Raw genomic sequence first — 20,213 nt, forward strand, 5'->3', positions numbered from 1 at the left:
AAAAAAGAAGAAAGAAATAATGCGTTTAACGTCGATCCGCGGCACCGATTAATTACAGAGCGTGGTCAAGCGATCGGTCTAGCAACATTCTTAAAGTATTTTTCATTCAAGATCTAATCATATCTTTTACAAATTTATTCGTACCTTGTTATTACATCTTCCGAGGTAATTTTAGATAATGCCTTTTACATTATCAATTGTACCGTACTTCCTGAAATAAGTACCAATCTTTTATCATTACAGTTACAACTATTACGACATAATCGTGTTCTTTAATAACATAAGAGATTCTTATTCCACATTATTTTGAACTGTTATTAATACGTGTATAAAATATGTACATAAAAAATACTAAAATACAAATAATAAATCATTTTCATTACTTTAACGTAATTATTCATTATTCCGTTGAGTAAATGTAATACGCGGCTATCTCGACAAAATTATTATTTAACATATATTATATCGGCTGATATATAAGTATACGTATAAATTTCTTCCATTCTCGCATAACTTGTAAACGTTAAATCTTTTTAGTCTCTCACAAGTTAATGGGATCGTTCGGCAAAATATTAATTCTGCTTTTATTCAAAATCACATCGCGAGATCAAAGACAGCATACAACATCTGTACGATTAACGAGATGCCGACGCGACGTGTACCAATGTACGCTGTCTTTGATCTCGCGAGAAAAAGAAGAAAACATTGTCACACTTTTCTCCAGAAACTCGGTGAATGCGTGTATCTTCTCGCACATCTCTGTTTTTTACGCTTCACGGATTACGAAATGACACCTCCCGAAATATCCGCGACACCTCTCGCCTGTTCCGGATCCGTGGCTGAGATAACGAGGCGATCCGCGTGAGAGCCACGAGTTCTCTCCGAAGAACGAGGAAACGAGGGTAAAAGAAGAGTGCGACTCGGCGGGCTCGGCGAAGGCTTGATTTATGTGTCATTCCGCGGAACGGCACACCCGCCCGCTCGAGTGTGAAACAAATAAATTTCAGGCAAAGTGAGGCGCGCCGCGAAAATGCGCAACCCGACTCGGTGATTAATCAATCGGCGAGATGAGAAACGCAAAACCAAATTGACGGGTAAAATTACGCGCGACACGACCTCCGTCATTATTCTTCTCCCCCATTTCACGACTAATCTGTAAAATTAGATGAGAAATGCACCTTTAGGTTTTCCTCGGCTCATAAATATAATGATGAGAAAAGTGCAGTTCAGATCAGCAAATGTAAATTAAGATGTCAAGTGAAAAGACAAGAAGCACGAACCAAATAATATTTGACTATAAAATACTAATTGTTCAAAAATTGACAAATAAAAGTTAGCGGTTAAACATGTAATACAAAATGTCTTCGAATCATTCGGGCAATACACCGAGAAATTAACAAGTAAACAGGGCCTCTAAGAGTTTAGCGCGATAAGCGATACGTTAGTTAACCGAGAAAGACGTAATTTCTCATAAAAAAGTAAAAAAATTTAGAACAAAATTTTTTCAACAAAATTCCTTAAAAAAAATAATTCTAAAAATAGAAAACTTAGCGATATATTTAATCTTGAGTAATTTTTAACAATTATTTTAAACTAATCCAAATAAAAGCCAAAATATGTGCACTGATAAAAAAATATCTTAATTAAAAAATATTACTTTTCTCAAGAAACGTATTCATTAGGTGGCTCCTAATAGCTTATTAACTTAAATTTAAAAAACAGTAAACAAATGAAAACATAAATTGCTTTAATTTAAGTATTTATTAAAAGCGAGGAAAACCGTTGACTTAAAAATAAATCGTTTCGTTATACCGATTGAGTTTATTTCTCAAGCACCGATTAGAAATTACTTTTTTCAATGCAACGATTATGCGACGTCGATGTCAAACTCGAGCATTTTGCACAGCTTTGAGATAAAGGTTTGCTCTTCGAAACAAACGGAGCATGTAATCAAAAACTTGCACAAGCAATTGAAGGACAACCGCTTCTGGACGCATTATTAATCAATGTCGCAGTGCCTCGCAAGATTCGTTTCTCGTTTCTCGTGGAGTACAAAAATAAATCACACTTACGAAACTTTTAATCGCTTCAAGCTACGAAAGACAACATTTGCTTCTGAAATGGCTATTTTCTTTTTGGTCACTCAACGGCATCAATCACAAGTCAGTCGTAAGAACTAAAGATGTAATTATATTTAAAATAATTAAATTTATGTAATTGAAAGATTGCACTAAATCATTATACGAGAAAAGCATTTGTGTGCGATAAAATAGCAATAAAAAGATTTCTGTTAATTATTTAATTATTAGATAAATAATAACATCACTATCCTTTTTCTAATAATACACACGTAACAAAGCTTACCATAGACCTTCACTCTCTCTCTCTCTCTCTCTCTTTCTCTACATTTTATCGTCTAACAGTACGTAAAATTAAACTACTCTTGCGAAATTCCTGTCGCCTAAAGCTACAATCTGCAAAAAAGAACTTTCTATTTCCTAGATTTAAGATCGAATGGCAACTTTTCTTAATGCTTCCCGATAACGTTAATAGAGACGATATATCTTTCCTTGATATCTCATCTTTCTTCAGATAAAAAGGATTAATTGAAGCCAAAAGGTGTCGTTAAAAAGGATACCTCTAATTTTTCGGAACGTTAAGATATTAAGAAAACTTATGTCGTCAAGAATAATTGTTAAGAGGATCCTTTAGCCATCTTTTTTACCGACACAGTCAAATATAGTTTTGCGCTAGTTCTTTTTACTAGATTTTATGCACAAAATAATACTAGGATAAGTTGCGGACCGCATAGCAGAACGATTTCATACTCAAAACACTCAGTTCAGAAGTGTAATAAAAAAAGATATTAGTATTTGAACGTTTCAAACCAGGGACAGTCGACTTTATATAGAAAAAAGAAGAGCAATTAAAAATATCACTTTATAAATGATTGAGGTGGGCTAACCTCAATCACGTACGACTGTCCCTGGTTTTGTCTTTACGCGTACTTTAATCGTATGGAAGAATTTTGCAATTTTACAAAGCCAATTTCAAATTTAGTTAGAACTACGAATTGCAACTTTCAAATACCATCTTTTTTATTAGACTTCTTAATTGAGTGTTGTGAGTATGAAAATGGTATTATTTTATGCATAAAAGCTAATAAAAAGAAATAGCGCAAAACTCTATTTGACTGTGTCGGTAAAAAAGATTGCTAAAGGATCCCCTTAAACTCCATGGATATCGACAAAATTGCGTCTCAATAATATTGAAAAAAAAAGATAAATCAAACCAGAAGTTTCAATTGAACGCGGTTTATACAAGCATGACATTCCGATCGGCTTAAGTTCAAGAATAATAACAGTATAACACTGCGCCTTTTGCTACTCCATTGATATTAGCTACTTTAAGGCTGCGTAACGATCTCGCTAACAAAATTAACATTTTCATCACATTATACATACACTTCATTACTTCCCTCGCAAACTATAAGTTAATGGTTTCGAATTAATGCCAATCGGCAATATCTCCGACGGAAGTGCTTAAAGATGACAATTAAGTAGCAGAGCTGGATGCGGAACGGCGATGGTCCGCCATTTTTCTGTATTATATCAGAAATGCCTGCTAATAATTATTAAGTTAATTGCAACGAGACCCCGCTTAGCAATGTACTTATGTATATACTAGGCGGCTGCAGTTCCGACATTCTAACAGTGCATACAAGATAATTTAACGCTATACCTTCATCGAGCGTTAACGGTTCATGTATCGTATTCCTTTAATCGGTATTCCTTTGATCGGGATTCTCTCAACTGTAAAACAAAAGTACCGTGGAAATATAGGGGGGAGAGGTCGATAGCAAAAAGCCTAATCTTCTCGCGTAAGCCTGTTGCGTCGTTACTTGGCTGTGCCTCTTTTTTTTTGTTCTTCAAGGATAATGGATGGAGTGAAGCGACCGCATGTTTGCCCACATGGTAAACGTTGCGATCGTCGCTTTGGTTTCCGCTTCATCGTATGCGTATTAAACGGTTTTACAAGTACACGCCTGTGTATATGGTACATTATTGCGTATAATCGATGCAAGGTATGGTTGAAGTATAGAAAGCCAGGTAATTGCTATTATTCAATAAAAATCTGACTTTTGCGCATATATTACATTTCTCCGCATCACCGGGTGCTTTAAAGCCTAGCTTGGTGTTGGTTAAAAAGAGAATTGCTGCACTCGTACAGAGTGCTTCAAATTTTATGTTCCATTCATCTCCTAATTTAACCCACTAACTTATGATAATTTGAAAGTTTGAGGTCCACACAAATAACTATAGAACTTCACTTTATACTTTCTTATAATATCCTTCATGTACAATTGTACAATTATATCTGATCTATTTGTATCTTTTATAATTTATATCTTAATTTTAAATATCTTGTGTTGGCAATTATCCCCAAATTGAAATTCTAAGAAAATAAAAAAATTTTTTCTATTATATTTATTATTATAAAAAAATGTTATATTACACATTATTAAAAATTATTAATTCTTATATGTAAAACTTTTAGAAGAAATATTGTAATGTTTGAAAATACAGTATTTGATGTTTTAAACATTGCAGTTGTAGTGGCGTCAATATTTTTTAATAAAAACAATTGTAAATCTCTGTTAAAGAATCTATAAGAGAAAAGTAGTGACGACAACTCGGACATATTCAACATGTACAATAAATCATAATAAATGAAAGTAATTGTGAAAGATTTATTGTATCAGTGCAGACAAATAGCTATGTCTATTAGAAATGTGCAGCATAGCATGTATACTGTATATACGTGCTTGTTAGCGCGCGTTTAATATATATGTAATTAATTTTATATTACAATTATATTATCTCTATCGTTGTAATTACGCGTAATATGTACGACATTTCTCCTCTGACATTCTATAATTGCCATATTGCTTATTCTCTATCTATTTAATTACACACACGCATGCACACACATGACAAACTTTACAACGCTGTAAATTATATTACGAGATGTTATCGCCAGGTTTATTACCTCCACAATCGCATTCGCGCGACACTTGATAAGACAAGAAAATTGCAGAACAAAATAACAAATATTAGATACGCCTGAAAGAAATGTCAATATTTTCACCTCAATAGTATAATATTTTAAAGTAACTTTGTGCCGGGAGATTGCCAGCAGATTTATGCACGATGTATCCCGCATTTACGGCGCATTTTAACGATAGTCTTCATACGAGTATTTTATGAACATTTTATAGATAAGATTGAATATCAAGCGTATAATATGTGGGACGCCGCGCTTTATTTTTCATACAGGATCACTCAAAGGGGTAACCGCTTCATGTAACCGTGGGACAGTGTCTCCGAAATCATTATGAAATCCTTACGAAATCCCCGTGTAATAGTTTTGACTTAATTTTCCAGTTTCTTCACTTGTTAGACAATAAATATTAAACTTGAACATTTTCTCAGCTTGTTTTAATTTTCCAAAAAAATTTGCTTTTTTTAAATACCCAAATATATATCATAGTTCGCACCTATAAACGCGTATTCTTTTCATAATAAGACTGAAGTAGTTGCTGTTAGAACAACAGCGAATTGAAACGTTACACCTCTGCGCGTAAACTTGGAATACTAAACAGTACGTGCGAATGCAAAATTACTTTTCATTAAGACCACGGTTAGACTAGTGGGAAAAGTGGGAAAGCAAGGAAACACGTTTTCTACAATGAGAAAAATGCTTTGACTGTATCAACAAGACATGTATGATAGAATGTACTTTAGCTAAACCGAACAGAATTTCATAGTTAGCACGATAGGGCTCGATATTTCATAACCAGAATTTTGCTAGACTTCACTGCACATCTGGTAAATCCTAAAGGAATTCTGATTCGTCCATTTTCTTACAGACGACTGGTCGAATCTACCAGATTTTTTTTTCAGTGTACCCAACCGAAAACTGCAATCTTAACTGAAATTACTTCTACAAGCAAATGCTTCTTAGTAAAATAAGAAAAATATATTTTGAGGTTTAACGTCACATATTTGTGAACGTGCATAGTATGAGAGAAAATTGTTTGCAATTAGATGAGAGTATTTGTAATCAGATGAAATCAAATGAAATCATGTAATCGGTGGGACAACATTTTAGCTAGTGGTTACCCCCCTTGGGATCACTCGTGGCAACGGTGAAGAAACTCATCCCAGTTCCATATTTGTACGGAGTTTACTAGAGTGCGTCCTCGACGAGATTGCTGTGTGCACCTTGCGCGTCTCATTGCTGTGCCGCAAGCGACATTCGTGCTTGCCGTTTAGAAGCGGAGCATATAAATCCGGGCTGAAGAGAGTATTTAACATACTCAACGCGCGGGCGATAATCACTCATCCTTTGCTTTCGCGTTCGCTCGCGTCTTGCGTACCTACGCAAGAATCATCCGCCGACGGCTCCCGGACGCCTCTTACGCGAGACGGCGAGACTTTCACCGCACTTAGGATAATAAGCGATTTTTTTTGCGATTAAAAGTGATAACGATTTTTCCCCTGAGGCGGTAGGAGAAGTTTTCCAGATAATTTTGACGCAACCGTAAAGCAAGTGTATTTTTTGCCCCCCCCCCTTAGGAAAAAATACTTTGGATAAAAATTCACGTTGACTCTTGGCTCTGTGTCGAACTTACATGGGAAGCTGGTAAGTACACTTTGTAGCAACATGTACCAAGTATTTTCAAGTAAAAAGAGCCGAGGAAAATAGCTCTGTAACACTTTAATCTCGCTACAGCGGGAAAATCGTAAGCAAATAGTCCCAGTGGACGTGTTCGTGCTACTTCCTCCGCGTTCGAAGCGGTGTTACAATTATAAACCTCAAACTAGTTTTGAAATTATCTCGAGCACAATATTCCGTAAATAATGAAAATTGAGTGTTAGGGGAAAGTCCTCTAATCGCAAATCCTTTTTCGCAACGATTACGCGATCCAACAATTTTCCACTAAACAGAGAGAGATTTCACGCCAAGGACAATAAATTCATGGTGGAACCAACGGATGATGCCTATTAATTTAGCAGAAACCCCTCCATCTCAGATTAGGAGCCTATCTCATAATAGGGACTTCTCCCCCCCCCCCCCAATACTTATAACTGTAAATCAGTGACTATTCACTGTTTTCAGTGATAATCCACTGATTAACTTTTGGAGAATACATTTTATTGGTAAAATGTGTACCAAGTATAACTATTAGTAAAATGTATGGTAAAATTTCAGAAAACTCTCATACAGTTCTTCGAATTAAATGCCATGTTGTCCCACGATTACATGATTTTCAGGATAAATTTTAAGAGAAAATTCTCTCAAAACAGTGTATAATATGCATTAAAAAATATACTCTTTTATATTATATTGAATTATCGTGCGATTGATATTATTTCAAAATTAAAATAAAACGTAAGGATATAGTATATATATATTTTTTTTTGCTCGACATATCGATATAAATGAAAGAGAAAAACTGTATACGCTTTGCGAAACGACAATAAATCACGTCATAAATGTCGGTACCTTTGAGGGACTTGCTCAATTAAAGTAATTAAAATCACAATCATAAAAGAAGAAGTAAGGTGGCTGGCGGAGGAAAATATTTTAATGTTTGATTTTCGAAAGTAACGGGATCAGTTTGATCGACTTTGTAGCTTGTAGTTACAGGAATATTAATCGAAGACAGGTTTACGCAACGATACAGCGGGCCAATGAGGCACGTACGTTCGAGGGAAATTCGCGGCGGTACGCGAGATCTCGAGCCACGTCCACCGATATTAAACGCAGCCCTGGGAATGGCGTAATCTCGCGCGAACGGCATCAGATTATGCGGCCGGAGAAGAACGATCTCTCGGACGTTTTATTTTCTTTCCTTCCTTCTTTCCTCTCGTTTAACCTTTCGCGAAGCCGCGGTAGCGGCCGGCGGCAGCCGCGGCGGTTTCGAGTCTTTCCGGCCGATCGTTTCGCTTGTATCTCGTCGTTCTATCTGCACTTCGGCGCTTATTAAAGCGCCGTAGCTTGTTATTTGCGTGCGTTAAGCGCGTGTGCATGTATAACGATGCAAATTGTTTTCGTGCTCGAAGGCGAGGGAGCTCTCAGTAGCGCAAACACACCCATTGACAGTTTTTCCTGCAATTTTCCCACTGTAGAGGCCTAAAGTGTTACAAGAGTCGTTTCTGTTTTCGCTGCTTTTATTTTTAAATAGTTTCACCGACAGTTGAGGCCTCGATTTTTCAATAATTTAAGTAATATACAATTTATATAATTTATAATTATTTAAAATTATTTATATATAAACGTATGTAATTAAAAACAAATTCATGTATTATATGATAAAGGTTCGATAGTATAAAATAAAATAATGTTCAAAGGAGCTAACGAACCAGGCACTATGTTGTTTCACAATTCCCTCCTTTTGGATGATGCAATTATTACACAATATTCGAGACATTTTCCTATCTGGGATTAACCTTCAAAACTCCGTTGTTCAAATTTCTGTAATTCGTCGTTTTTACGTTAAATTGCGATGTAAAAAGAACCGTGGCTGAGGTAATATTTTTCGCTATAAATTTCCTGCATCGACCGATTAATTAACAAATGTGGCCAGCTGTGGTCGAATGAAATTTGGAATTTTATTATTATACTGGCAATTTGAAGAAACTAATCTTTAAACACGCCGCATAAACATCGTTACATCTTGAACGTAGGTTTTTTTCTTTATGCATACACGTAACGTTAATATTTAAAATTCTATAATACACCGAAGATGACCTGATTATCGAAGCGTACGTATTATTTTTATAAATAAAACTTTTTAACACGCACATCAGCGTCCGGTTCGTTAGCGCCTTCAAACGTTATTTTATGTGTAATTTATTTCATAAAACTAATTCGACTCGTAATTGCTATTTTATTTCTTTATTACAACTAGTCACGCCTGTATACTTGCGCAGTTTTAAAAGACCAATTTCTTTATTTTTAGGACTTCTTTCGCCACCCGCAATCGCAATCGATACAGCCGCCCTTGCACGATACATCGTTTTAAATACAGCGGCACGACAAAATTACACGCGTGTCGCGCAATTAAGCGCGCTATTTACGGTCCTGGGGCTTCTTTTTCACGTATGCACGCGGATCCAGAATAATCGGGCTTAATTAACGGCGTCTCCTTTAACGAAACTTTCGGTACGCACGGCGAATATTTATCGTGCGTCGTAACAGAGACGTTAAATCAGCAATTTTATTGGACGGTGCGACTATCAGTGCACTTTGACGAGATAAAAATTAAGGTACTCGGCGATCGGAAACCGCGATTGCCCATCGAAACCTTCCCGCTGAAAATAACTTCAAGATCGAACGTTTCGCTTACGAGGTCATTAAAGTATCCGTAAGTCTACAATATTATCTTTTATACGTTTCCATACAACCGAATTGTTATTTACTAGAACGGCAGCGACATCAATTCCCGAAACTGCACAGTAAAAAATCGTGTGTCGAAATGTCAAAATTTTCTTGGGTTACCGAGATTTGATTATTATTTCAATGTAAAATCAACATAAAACAGATATGTTATTACTGTCGTAACACTTTTTTGTGTTATATTTATGTTAACATAGTAACTTGACACTTTATGTACGTCATTAAAAAAATTGAATATTACTTTCAGCTCTTTTAACACAACTATTTCACAAAATCAACCGACACATGTAATATCGACGCATTTCTCAAACATTATTTCAACTATTCTAACTTGTACACAAGCATAAACGTGAAGTACAGTGTTAATTAATTAACATTTATAATTTGTCAAAAAGTAACACACGCGATGAATGTTATTTCAACTTAAAATTTAGAGTGGACTTTTCGGGACGTGTGAAAAGTGCTAACATTAGCATTTAATTTTTTTACTGTGTGAACACACGAAAAGTTTGGAAGTTGTTTTAAATCTAAAAAATACGAAATTCACTAAAGTGTTTCAACATCCTCAAGGCTTTATCGAAGTTACTTTTCTATGCTTAAATCTGTTATTTCGCAAAGTTACGTAACTTTTCAGTATAACTTTATGTGAGCCAATTGACATGTCACAATCCGCTTGAGGAACAGCGAACGCGCGAGTATTCGTAGAAGCTGCTAAGCAGAGGCATTTGAAGTTGCCCGCATCTTAGTGCCTTTCTCATGCTCCATGAGGATAATCACCTGCTCGTCTAAGATGCACTTGAAAACGTGCTTATACGTTAAAGTATGCAGCCATCTATTTCTCGCGTGCAAAGGTCTTCGTCCTATCTGGCTAGTCCCATCTTGCCGGACCATCTCTTACCGGTCACAATGACAATTTACCGTACTCGTAAAAATTCGACGCGAGTCGTGGGTACTAAATTTTATTTAATAATCTAACATTTTACTTAATTTTATCCGTGCAGACTGTACCCTCAACATAATTACACCGGCAAAGTAAGCGGAGATTCTTGCGGTGCGGCCTAATTAAAAAAAAGTACCAACATAGTAACGCGATTCTCTAATTAACGAAGTAATAAGTGTAGTGATATACGCGACGTGTTATGTTAACACGAAGAAAATGTGGTAGTAAAAATTACAATTAGCTTTTTGTTATCCCGCAATCTGCTGAGTATGACATTGTGTCAAAAATTATTGTACGCTTTATTTTCAAATGTTATCTGCAAATATAATTTCTATACTTCATAAGGTTAGTATCATGATTACACAAACATATTTTAATCAATTAAAATAATTACATTCCACTAAATTGGACAAAGCTTAGTTGTTTTAAACAGCTGTGAATTTTGCTGTAATTGTAATGAAAATTACAGTCACAACGTAATCTCTACGCGTATAAACAGAGGACTGACCGATTAAACGTAAGCTAATTATACACCCAGCAGTCTCTCTATGTGCGTTTTTCTGCCATTTTTTTACGCAGTTTTTTAAACAATGCAGTTCTACGGAGAATTTTTGTAATTTCTCATGTACAAAATATATAAAAAGGAATATAGTTTTTGTATAACTTATTTTATAATATTGTCGCCATGCGTTTTTCAATCTTTCCTCTCTTTCGACATCCTTTAATTTCTCGACAATGTTTTTATTTTAGATACATGGAGAGAATTTTCTCTTAAAGTATCCTGAAAATTATGTAATCGTGGGACAACACGCATTTCGAAGAATTTTATAACAGTTTTTTTGGAATTTTACCATACTGTTTACTAGTAATTACACAGTAAAAAATAAAATGTTAACGCTGACATTTTTCACATGTCCCAAAAAGTCCACTCTAAATTTTAAGTTAAAATAAAATTCATCGCGTGTGTTACTTTTCGGCAAATTATAAATGTTAATTAATTAACACTATACCTCACGTTTAAGTTCTTTTAACCTTAAGTGTGATGTAATGAAAACAAGACAGGATAACTAAACTGCACGAATAGTTACAAGTTAGAAAAGGTAAAATAATGTTTAAGAAACGTCGGTATCACAAGTCTTGGTTGATTTTGTGAAATAGCCTTGTTAAATCTTCCAGGGTTGGGAAGTTATTTGTAACGAAGTTACAGTTACAGTTACTTTTTTTGGTAACTCTAACTTAACTTCGTTACTTTCTCACCATCTGTAACTGTAACTTAACTCAGTTACATTTCTTCGATAACTAAGTAACTAATTTAATATAGTTACTTTATATATTTTTTTGAACCTCCACAGATCGCATTAGGCCTTGAGTTTGCGCATAAACGCCTTTATCGACGCTTTATAATTCAAATGCAGATTTGATATTTTTATTTTCATTGCAAGAAAGTAACTGCAAAGTAACGATTCGTTACTTTTTAAGTAACTGTAACTGTAACGCATTACTTTTCGGAATTGGTAAAACTTGTAACTGTTACTAGTTACATTTTTAGCGAAAAAAACTGTAACTAGATACTTTTATAAAGTAACTTTCCCAACCCTGTATTTAACAAATATTATGTTAACGAAAAACGCATTTAAAAAATCACAAAAATAATAACATATCTGTTTTATGTTAATTTTACATTGAAATAATAATCAAATCTTGGAAACGCAAGAAAATTTTAACATTTAAACACACGTTGTATGGTAAAAGTTCAAAAACTCTCCTAAAGTTGTTGAAAATGTCACGTTGTCCCACGATCACTCGATTTTCAGAGTAAATTTAAAAAAAAACTTCTCTCCGTGTGTACTTCCTTTAATTCCATATTTATTAATTGTCTTCGTATCGTGCGTTGCACACTTTCGAGCAAAGTTGCCGGTGCTGCAGTCCTGAGAATTAGTTTGAAGTTGTCTCACGATCAACAGTAATGTGTCAGCCAATCGAAGCCAATTGAATTATTTATTCAAGTGCGGCCGAAGAATCGTGAAGTACTGCGATTGATAAAAAGAGTTAATATGGAACACGTTGAATCGGTTACAACAGGATGCCGGTGTGTTTACCTTTCCCACGTGAAATGCGCCGCGCCGCGCATCTTCGTTAGAAATTCTCATCTCGTGCGGTACGCAATGTCAAGAGCACATTGTGTAGATGGGGCGAGCATAAAGATTATTCTCAAGTGCATCGAAGCTAAGCGCTTTCGAAAAACCACATCTCGGGTCAAAAAGAAAATAAGATTTTCTTCCCGTTATTGCAACAGCAGCTCGTTAATTTTATTACTTCGACGGTAAATTATATCCGCGAGGCATTTCAAAATTAATTAGTGTAAAACACTGCGTAATCGCGTATCTCGTGGAAAACGTAATAATTGCGCATTGCGTAGAAAATGGTTAAACGTTAGAGAAAACATTTCGAAACTTTCTTGCGACGTTTAAGTACGTCGAAGATTATATGCCCAGATTGTATTACAACGTCTTTATCGTACAATTACCGCGTCGTTATTACAGTCAACGTGGGACAAAACCAACGACGTGATCTCGACAAGTATAGAAAATACATGAGGAAGTTGTGACTCAGCCGTCTCTTTATCTCGGCATCTCCCTTCCGCGTGTCATCTGCGATCGTCACCGTGAGCACTCGTCCGCGGGTTCAGACGGGAGGATCGCCGCGGATCTCCGAGGTGACGAGAGGAGACGGCGAGTCCGACGCCGTTCGCCACGGACTTAATTAGCGTCGTGATTTACGCGGCATTACGTTTTTCGGGCCGGACGTGTTAATATAACCCTTTCCCATGATCCCGCGTGCTGCCGCGATTCCGTCGGCGCGTGTTCAATAAAGCACGGCTCTTAATTGCGGCCGACAATTAACACGGCGGCGCCGCCGGCTCGGACGCGGTGCGCCACGGATCGTCACATTTGTCAGCGGCACTAAACGCTGGATCCTAGTTTTAATGGGCGCCCACCTCGCTCACGGGGGCACCGTTAACGTCTCCTATCCGTGGGACAAGAGCCCAGGCCCCGTTCCAGCAGCCGCGCTGTCCGCGCCGGCGATGTGGAAGATACGTGTCATCCACGGGGATCGCGACGAGGAGCGCATCGCTGATCTCCGAGATGCACGCCGTGGCACGTAAGCTATAACCCGGAAGAACGCCGAGGCAGCACCGTGAAGAATCCGACGGCTCGACGGTCGTCCTGCAACTGACTGAAATCAATTTCGCAAGTGTCGTTGTCCTGTAAGGAAGATAAGGTAATCTCGCGTAGGCCACGTTTAGCAGCGAGGCAATCTGTATGGCGTGGATCCGTGTTCCAGGGAACCCTGTTTCCTTGAAAAGCGATTTCTACGAACGCTATTTACCCGCTGTACACGCTGTACCCTATAAATCATTTACTTTTAAGGTCACCCGGGTCAATTTTAAAAGCGTCCTCCTGTGAGAACACGAACGAACCGCGCAAACGGCATTCAAAATTGCTTCTTCTCCAAAGTAAAGCTCCTTTACGAAGTAAAGAGAAAGATTCATCCAATTCATAAGGGCTCTAATGTGCAAACACAAAATACCAAGTAACAAAGGGGTAAGAGTGGACACAGGATGTTAGCGTCTAAATCATTTTTCTTTTAATTTAGGCCCGGTTTCACCAACGTTGTTCAACTTTAAGCTTAGCTTAATTCGTTCTTTGCCTCTTTTCGACTGTTACTTTAGAAAGAGACAAACGTGAATGAAACTAAGATTAAAGTTAAACGACGTTTGGTGAAGCCGGGCCTAAGTCTATTGCGAAAGATAATAGAGGAAGTCCCCCCATTATGAGACAGCGGGATTTCTGCTAAATTAATAGGCATCGTCCGTAGGTTCCACTATGAGTGAAATCTGTTTAAATGGGAAATTCATTGTTAGATCGTGTAATCGTTGCGAAAAAAGATTTGTGGTTGATTCGGTTTTCTGCCTAACAGGCATCGCGTACGTGAAATTGTAACATATATAATATGTAAACAATATGACACAGGACTTAAATAGTCTCCTTTTTAATGCAATTTTTTTAGCCAAATGTAGAAAATTAATAATCGACACAACTGGCAAATTCTAATTAGAGAAATTCATTGCGAAAAGTATCACCTCGGCCAGGGTTGAATTCGAACGTTGAAAACCTGTTATCTCACATTAGAATCTTGTCTCATAATAGAGGACTTTCCTCCACCTCGGCCAGGATTTGAACCCGGACCCCTAAAAAGAAAGAATTGTACTCTCATGTTTCTCAAAGTGACTCCTTGTGCGCTCTTGCTTCGGAAATCACGTACTTTACGATACTGCGAATTTATTACAACCGTAACTAACTCCACTCCGGTCTGTTCGCTATATTTTCTATACCAAGATATAAGCCGACACGGATGGATCGTAAGTATCAGTTATGGTACGCGTGTGGCCGCCTCTATCGATACTGCGCTACATAATCTTTGACCTCTCTCGAGATATATGTATTACCGTCGATACAAGGTTGCCTACTTGCAAGTAGACAACTCTCGGCGCCAACTCCTGCATTCTACTTCTTTCGAGTATATAACGCCTTTACAACCGCGTTATAACCGGTACTGTGCACATGTTGGATTCATTGTAACTGCGCGGTCACGTTGTTTAATTCAAATCTCTACAAGTGGTCTCGAAAATATTATTGATTCCATTTTCATTCCCAACGGGCACCGTGCACGTGAAATGGTAATATAACATGTAAACAATATGGCGGAGGATTTAAATAGTCTCTTCTTCCTAATACAAGTTTTTAGCCAAATTATAATAATCGACACGACTGGCAAACTCTAATTAGAGAAATTTGTTGCGAAAAGTATTGCCTCAGCCAGGGTGAAGTAATATTTTTTGCAATAAATTTTTCTAAGTACAATTTACCAGTTGTGTCGATTACTAATTTCCTACATTGTTTAATTATTCGCTGGCGACAATAAGTCTTTATTCTTACAATTTTGTACACGGAGAAAATTTTCTCCTGAAAATCATGTAATCGTGGGACGATTCGACATTTTGGAGAACTTTGAGAGTCTTTTGAAATTTTACCATACATTTTACTTGTAAACCCTGCCGGGAATAATTCTACAAAATTCTACAAAAAAATAAAATATACTACGAAAACTAAAATATAACTGCCAGAATCTAAGATATTCTACGTAAATTAAAAAAGCGTTATGAAAATTAACATGAAAATGCTAGAATTGGAATACTTTTGTTAATTTTTGTAATATTCTACAAGCAAGCAGATGATTTCATATTTTAAGATTTTGTTGTTTCTCACATTTTTAAAACTAGTAAAGTTTTGTACTAATTTTTACAAAATTGTACATTTTTATGAAATACTACTTGCAATAATTTCTTGATCTGAGAACATTGTAAGTTGTAGTACTATTTCGTAGATATTTTTACAAAGAAATTAATGTTTCAACGAAGATAGAAAAATTTCTACAAATTTCTATTTCAAGTCAATTTTTCTAGTTATTTATAGACTTTTTTTCCGTTAGGGAAATGTGGACTAAGCATAATTACTAGTGAAATATATGGTAAAATTCTTCTATATCCCTCATATAAACCTGGGTACAGTGTTACCACTATTAACATTTTATTATCAATAAATATTTATAAATCTTAAATAATTGCGCATGACAAGTTTATGCGCCAGCCATAGAACGTTTCATCCTGGCTCGATTATTATTAAATCATTGCAGAAATAGTCACAGTTATGCATCGACACTTAATTCCTCGCCGATCGTAATGTATTTTACGATTTTTCTCTCTCATTCAACAACGACGTATCGAATGCCAATCGATAGTATTGATCAAAGAAATGGTATAAATTAGACGATCATAAATGTCTAATTATCGTAGTTTACTGAATAAATATCTCTTATAACGGATTTATATACGGAAATCAATCGAACTTGATGAAAGATTTAACAATGGGAACGGCATAATATTTTTTTTTATATATAGAAATACAATATATCTACCGATTTCTCAAAATTATAGTTTAAAAGATATATATATAACTATTTATTGCACAGAACTTTGTAATATAAAGTGAAAGAGAACATTTCGTATTAATCCGAATGTAATTGTTTTTCCTTCCGCTTAATTACACGTTGTCAGAAACTTTCGCAATTTATTTATTATCTCATTATAGATTATTATGTTCGCATTCGAAAAAATTAACGTCCCGTTTTACTGGCCTCGCAGATGACCCTTGAAACGGCCTCTCTTTGATCCTCGCGATATCACGGCGTCCGATAATCGCTCGCGATAACGGTTATTAATTTGTTAATTATTCCGAGCGCGAGAGGATGGAAAACGGAAAGCGGGCTCGCCCGGCGCGACGCGGCAGGACTCGACGCGGCGCGGCGCGTCCTTTCACTCGACACGAGGATGCCTTGACATTTCGCGGCCTGCAACAACGTGTCCGCACGCGACCACGAGGATGGAAAGTCGTCAACTTGCTTCGCGTCTCCACGCACGCATCCTTCGACCGCGCATTCCGTCACACAAGTCGAGAATTCGTTCACGGGAGAACACCGAGGGACGATCTAGCGAAGACGACGAGAAAACCGAGCAGATCAAGAAAAGAGACAGTCAATTAGGATGGAACTTGCCCAGATCGAAGTGTCTCTTTTAGAGAAATTAAAAAAATTCAAAGATAACACGCTTTACCTACTCTCTAAAAGTCAATCAGTGGATTATCACTGAATTTCCAGTGGTAAACTTAGAACTGCAAATCAATGACTATACACTGTTTTCAGTGATAATCCACTGACCTTTAGAGAGTACGTGGAAAGAAGTAACGCCGCTTATTTTTACGTAAGAAGATTCTTTTCGACTTGCAAATCGACTTGCTTACGGGTTTAATCGCCGGACACCCACGCCTGTGGTGGCTTTTATGACGGAAATGACGCGGCAACGAAGAACTGACGGAATGACGGCGGGCCCGTGAGAATCTCGGCAGCGAGATTGCGATAACGCCGACGGCGGATGCGTCCGCGAGCGTAAGGATCGCATCCACGAGGGCCGTGCGACGTATGCCCTTCAGGATATAGAAGAGAAGGCGAGCGTCTCATTCGTTAGTTAGATAACCTTTACTCCAGCATTAGCCTCGCCCTCGACCTGCCAACCGTGGCGGAGATACGGCCACTGTGTTCCTGCGGGGGGGATTGCCCTTTCGCGATACACCCCATGGTTCCCCGTGCGAAGATCACCGCGTTTTAACCCTTTTACTCCTTTATCTTTCGATCTGTCGGGCACCGCATCGAAATGTTGGACGGGAAATCTGGGATTCTACATGCGTCAAATCTCAATAACGCAGGGAACGAAGGCGGACTTCGAGAGTACAATGTGATCTACAGTGTACAAGTTAACGTTATAACAATTTTTAATAAAGTTTCTGTTAAACGCCGATTCCGAAGCTCTATAGACGGGTGGGTATCCGACAAGTGGTGGCGAGAGAAGTGGCGATCGAATAAAAACCAACAATTTCTGGCCGGTTTTGGACTCGGGACGTGCTTCGACTTACTAGAGTAGCACGCATCTCATCGCGCCACGAGTGCCACAGCGAACAGAATTAACTAAATATACTTGTAAGGAGAAAGTCTTGGAACTGTATCACAATAATAAAATAAATAAGGAAAATACGAAAGAAGGAGAGAGAGAGAGAGAGAGAGAGAGAGAGAGAGAGAGAGAGAGAGAGAGAGAGAGAGAGATTTCACAAATAGAAAACGCAAGTACGTTTGGTCACCGAATCTTAAGCTTTCGATATTTTCATCAATGTTAGCAACACTTCTTTAAATTTCTGTACATTTTATATTTACTACAAAAATGAACTTTACGACAGTCAGTTATCCGTGATTTGTTATTTATTAATTATATTGTAAATGCCATATGAGAAACTTAATTGTTTCGCGTGAAAATAAATTACGCCTTTGATCGCTAATGCACAATTGTGTTTTGAAAACTATAACGGTTCAGTGCTTTTAATGATCCTCGAGCAGAAACGAGGCACCACTCATTACGCCCGTTTCACCTTCCACCAGAGGATCGTTATTTACTTCGCAATGATTATTGGTAAACCCAAGATTCTTCTATCGAACGTCCCGCGGAATTAGCGACCGGCGGCGTTCCGCGTGCGAGGAATATACCCGCCATGGAATGTAACGCGCGGAATTACACGTTCGGACTGCGCGGTATCATCGTGAATACCGTGGATTTGCAGCGCACTACGCTACAATGCGATATCTTCCGCGAGACGCGAAACGCCGGGCCCCGAAGAGAAAATTGTAGCCGAGTTACAATTGCGAGCCGTTCGTACAATTAAAGTATTACCGCGGGTGAAGGCCTCACGACCGAATCGCAAGGAACGAAAAGCAATTTGTGTCGCGAGCTCTCTTAAAAAGAACTGCAATCGAAACGACCTACTCTTATAGAAATTACATCGAGCAATTACATCGGGAGTAATGATGATTGCACATTAAAGTAATGTCGTTGGAGATCACGTAAATTAATGGAACTATCGTACAAAGTACTATGATACTGTGATTAGACGAGGGTAAGCTGTAATGGCTCCGTAATCGTTTGACGAATGATCATAGAGTACGAACCAAATATCCGCGACAATCAATTAACGAATGGAAATAAATAATATAATACATATCACACATATCAAAAATTATCAGGTTGCCATGATTAAAATATAAATTTTCATCATATAAAAATATACAGAACATATACAGGGTGAGTCTTTCCATATCCGACAAAATTTTTGAGAAGGTAGAACGGATCGAGATGTACGGAAAAGTCCTGTACCATTTTGCAATTTTCGTAATAGTTAACGAGTAATTAATTATGAAAAATCGTTGTCTTAGCATAACAATATCGATCGCCGGGCGGTCACATCTTGCCACGCGCTCAAATTGGGCGGTAGGCCGGCCTAAGACAACGATTTTTAATAATTAATTACTCGTTAACTATTATGAAAATTGCAAAATGGTACAGGACTTTTCCGTTCATCTCGATCCGTTCTACCTTCTCAAAAATTTTGTCGGATGTGGAAAGACTCACCCTGTAGATATACAGGGTGTCCCAGGAAGGAAGGTCAATATTCTGGGAGGTGATAGTATCGGTAATTTTAAGCAAAAATTTAAGCAAAAAGCAAAAAACAGCCCCAGTGGTCGAGCTGGCTAAGACGCCCGTCACGGATTGTAGGGAGGTCCCAGGTTCGAATCCTGGCTGGGGTAATATTTTTCGCAATAATAATTTTAATTGTCAGATATGGTCGATAAAAATCACCGATGTTGTTAAGCAAAAATGTTCATATGAATATACATACGTCCCAGCTGAACATTGAAAGAGGTGTAAATTTTCTCTTGAATTATTACCGATAATTAGAAAGATAGTTTGTCCCGTAAGATAATTTTCTGCCAATTAATGTTCGCGTTGCAATAAACGTTTCTACTGTTGTTTGCGCGGAGAAGATCAGTCCTCATCGAAGGATAAGCGTGAAGTGCCAACAGCGATGCTGATCCCTTACAAACGCGTCGTGAGAGACCGATCGCCTTCATTCGTAATCTTTGTCGAGTGATTTGTTTCGCCGAGCCGGAACGAAAAGCCGAGAGCCGCAAAGTAAACGATGCGAAACGGCCTAACTGTGCTCTATTAATTCGTTGTCAACCGATGCTCCTCGATGGGAATCGAGCCTCTCTTCCCGCGGGTCCGAAAGAGCGCGATGATGAATTGACG

The 20,213-nt window shown here is 37.6% G+C and overlaps 1 non-coding gene across 1 annotated transcript; it reads left to right on the forward strand.

Annotated features, from left to right (window-relative positions):
* The first annotated feature begins 19,635 nt into the window (after positions 1 to 19,635).
* On the forward strand, positions 19,636 to 19,711 carry Trnav-cac. The gene is given in 2 exon segments: positions 19,636 to 19,671; positions 19,678 to 19,711. It is a non-coding gene; the product is annotated as a tRNA-Val (tRNA).
* Positions 19,712 to 20,213: the final 502 nt, after the last annotated feature.

Source organism: Vollenhovia emeryi, unplaced genomic scaffold (assembly GCF_000949405.1).
Source record: "Vollenhovia emeryi isolate VEMERY1.0 unplaced genomic scaffold, V.emery_V1.0 DF939124.1, whole genome shotgun sequence".
NCBI classification, from domain to species: Eukaryota; Metazoa; Arthropoda; class Insecta; order Hymenoptera; family Formicidae; genus Vollenhovia; species Vollenhovia emeryi.